Genomic DNA, 4,071 nt, shown 5'->3' with positions numbered 1-4,071 from the left:
TTATGTTAATTATTTTATTTCCTAATTTTTAATTTGACATTTAGGTCAAAATTTACCTCTAGAGGTGAAATGACCAAAATGCCCTTCATGGTACTCATTGGGTTATTTTTATTATTTTATACCAATTAATAAAATCTCTAAATTTTTCCTATATTTTCTTAACATTTATTTCTTCAATTTATGCCTCCTCACTATAGTTTAGGTGTAGTTCCAGAAATTTTTTACTGTCCGAACAGACATGAGTCGTCGGAACAGTAAAATGCATGGACTACCTATGGTGAGGCCGTTACAAAGACCACAGTTTCTGATTTTTTTTTCTTTAATTTTTGTCTCTTTTAATTGTTTTAAGAAGGATTGTTGAATGGTGATTGGTTGGAGTGTTCTTAATGACATCATCTTATGTCAAAATTCAAGTTTTACTTCATTTTCTTTTCTACTCATTTTCAATTAAATTTTTAGCAATATTTATTCATATTTTATGTCATATAATCTATTTACTTAACTGGACAAGTTGGTCAAAAATCGTCTCTAAAGGCGAAATAACTAAAATGCCCTTCATTTTGCTTAAAAGACTAAAATTGTTTGTACCGATTGAATAAATTTTCTAAGCATTTTATTGGCATTCTAATGCCATCGAAACCTCAATGACTCTTTTTTGGAGTTCCAAAAATTATTTCACGGGATTCCCCTCGGGTTTAGGGTTACTAGCTGTGAAGACAGCAACTTCCCGTTAGGGTCACCCATCACTGGGGCATCGGCTCATTTAACTTTGTTATATTTCATTTCTTAAATTTTTTCTAAATTTTTCCTTACTATTATTTGGGTTATTTATGACTCCTCACTCTAGTTTACATATAGTTCTAGTCATTCTAGCTGTCTGGACAGACATTGGTTACCGGAACAGTTGAATGTACAGACTAGCTAAAGTGAGGGTGTTACACTTCCAATCTCCACAACTTTATTATTCTTACAACTCCTTTGTTCTACATCTTTCTTGCTATTCAAAGTTGACATATAAGAGTTTCTACTGGTCCATGGGATGGATCATCATCGAATTTTAAGCTGATAAATGATAATATACTAGACAGGACATAATGGGATTGTACTTTGGGATTCACGGCCATAACGTCTGTATTGGAGTATATCGACCAATATGTCCAATATAGACCGAGATGCACTTTTATATCTCAGGCGTCATGTGGATAGTAGTTTAAAAGAGAAAATAAAAAAGTAGCTCACCTATGTTATGATGTTGTATTGCCAACAGTGAAGATGTGACACCCATCCCTAACCTATAAAAACTGATATAACCTGAAAAAATGACAGAGTTTCTCTAAAATTCATAGCCAAAAGAACATTTGAAAACCTGTTAAAATAAATGTGGTATATAAAACATGGCTCCATGCCAATTAAACATATTTAAATACACACATACAGAATTATCCTCTCTAGGAGGATCAAAAGGAAATATATACAATCCAGAGCCTCTAGCTACCTATACATATGTTCAATCATCTAAAACAAAATAAACATACACAGGAAATATATTGGCCTGACCTCCACTAGATTCTTTAGTTGGTTAAGTAGAAGAGAAGACAATACTAAAAGAGAGGCTGCTAGTGCTAAAATCAACAAAAAGGATCTAAAATATTAAAAATTGAGGAGTGAGTAAAACTACTCAATGAGCGGATAAATAAATAATAAAGGAAACAGATAAAGTTTTGGTACTTAACAGTACCAATATGCTATGCTGAAATAATTCAATTGAACAAATATTAATCAAAATCACATAACTGAGTTAAAATAAAAATTTATACTATAAAAGTATTGCTAAAATAAAGTTATTGAAATATCATAAAATCTATAATTTTCTCATACACTTGCAATGTGCTTCCTATAGATATTGCTAGCCTCTCAGACGCATAAATAAACTCTGACAGCCTGAGAGCAATGCTAGCATCTTAGACTCTATAATGATAAAAATAACCTTAGAGTAATAAATATACAGGTCTTACACATATGTAGAGCTACTCCCAAAAAGCAACCACCTGATATACACCTCAAAGGCTATATATATAAATCAAGCGCTATCCCAAAGACAGTATAAATATAAGTTGAGCTGAAAATAAATCACCTATCATCAAGGTGCTATGTATTTATGCATACATTGAGTGTATTCGACTATTTATTCAGCTGTAATTATAAATCTCATTTTTGTAATTAAAAAGTACATAATTAACATTTTTTATTCCCATTTGCATAAAGAAAATAAATTACATTAATATACATTTAATAAAAATATCAGTGTTATATATTTATTCACTAACTTGTACCGACGACAGACTAAAGCCTAGACCGCTGGAGCACCTCTAATATCCACTACAGGAGTTTGATCCTCTCCTAAAGTTAAGGAAAATAAAAGTGGATCAAGGAAGTAAATTTAAATTCTAGAATGAGAATAGTGAGATGTGAAATGCATGATTTATGTATGAAATTTTTAACAAACTCGAGCAGAACTACAACATAAACCAAATAGTCCCCAAAATTCCAATAGCTCGATGAGCTCTCAACAATTCACAACATATCACTAATAAATTTAAAACATCCATCTGGGGCCTACACAAAATAATATAACAAATTCCACATTTTCTCCATTTATTTCTCCTTCTCCATTCAACATATTTTTCTTCACCTTTAGCATTTCATGCTAAAATTCCTCCCATTTATTAAATCAAAATTCTTGCTAGTTTAAACACAATTAAATATACACCAATAGCCCCAAAAAATCCACCACATCATATTTTAATTTCTTCCTTCTCAACCTAGCATTTAAGACATAAAAACTTGAATCCAATTCTCCTTTATAAAAACACCACTTTTAATTTCATCTCTTAAAGAAAGCACACTTAGTAGCTAGGAATTTACTTTTTATTTATTTATTTATTTATTTGTTTGTTTAACCCTAGAAATCTATCATTTAAAAATAAAGATTTACCTAATAATCTAACACAAAACTAATCTCCCTCATTTTTTTGCATGTCATAGAATTCATAATAAAACAAGGGTATCAAATTAAGCTTTAATAATTGAAAAGAATGGAAAGAACAACTTACCAATTTTGAAAGAAATTACTAGCACTTGTAATTGGGAAATAGGCTAAGGTTTTGGTTGAAAATGGCTGTTTAACTATAGATTTTATGGGTTTATGGGTTGATTTAAAATTTGGATGTGAATGAAGGAATGGAAGAAGAAATTGGTGTTGAGTTGCTTCTCCCCTATTTCTGCTCAAGGAAAAAAAATACAATTTTTTTTCCTTTTGTCTCACTTAGCTTCTTTCCTCTTTATTATTATTATTATTATTATTATTATTATTATTATTATTATTATTATTATTATTATTATTCTAGAGAATTCTTAATGGTATTTCTTAAAGGGCCCTTATATTTTTATTATGGTACTTCTTAATGGGCCCTTATCTTTTTATTTTATGAGCTAAATGTTACAGGAGAAGAAAAATAGCCTATTTTTTTTTCATGCTAGAGAGCTCTCTTTTCTTAGTTTCTTCCCTTTGCTACCTTTTCTATAGTTAGCTTATTCACTTATCTACCATTTTAGGGATAAATTTCAATAACTGTCCTTGAACTTATATAATTGTAACACTATAGTCCTTTAACTTTAAAATGTAAAACAAAACCCCTAAATTTTTAAATTTTGTACAGTAAAATCCCTCTGACTTTTAATTACTGATTTTTCAATTAGAAACTGATGTGAATAACTCTCGCATAGAGTCTAGCCAATATTTCTCTATCCTCTCTTATGCAAAGTATAAAATTATTCTGTTTATGCATGAAAAATTATTCTGTTTGTAGAGAAAAGAAGAATTCAATTTATACATGGCTTGAGAGAGAAAAGAGAAATACTGAATAAGCTTCATGCTGTAATTGTCCAGGTCAGCATCTAACTGAAAAACCAATAATTGGAGGTTAGAGAGATTTTACTGTGCAAAATTTGAAAGTTGATAAGGTTTTATGTTATATTTTTAAGTTGAGGGACTGTAATGTTACAACTAGA

The sequence above is a fragment of the Hevea brasiliensis genome, chromosome 3 (assembly GCF_030052815.1).
Source record: "Hevea brasiliensis isolate MT/VB/25A 57/8 chromosome 3, ASM3005281v1, whole genome shotgun sequence".
NCBI classification, from domain to species: Eukaryota; Viridiplantae; Streptophyta; class Magnoliopsida; order Malpighiales; family Euphorbiaceae; genus Hevea; species Hevea brasiliensis.
This window is presented reverse-complemented; position numbering follows the sequence as displayed.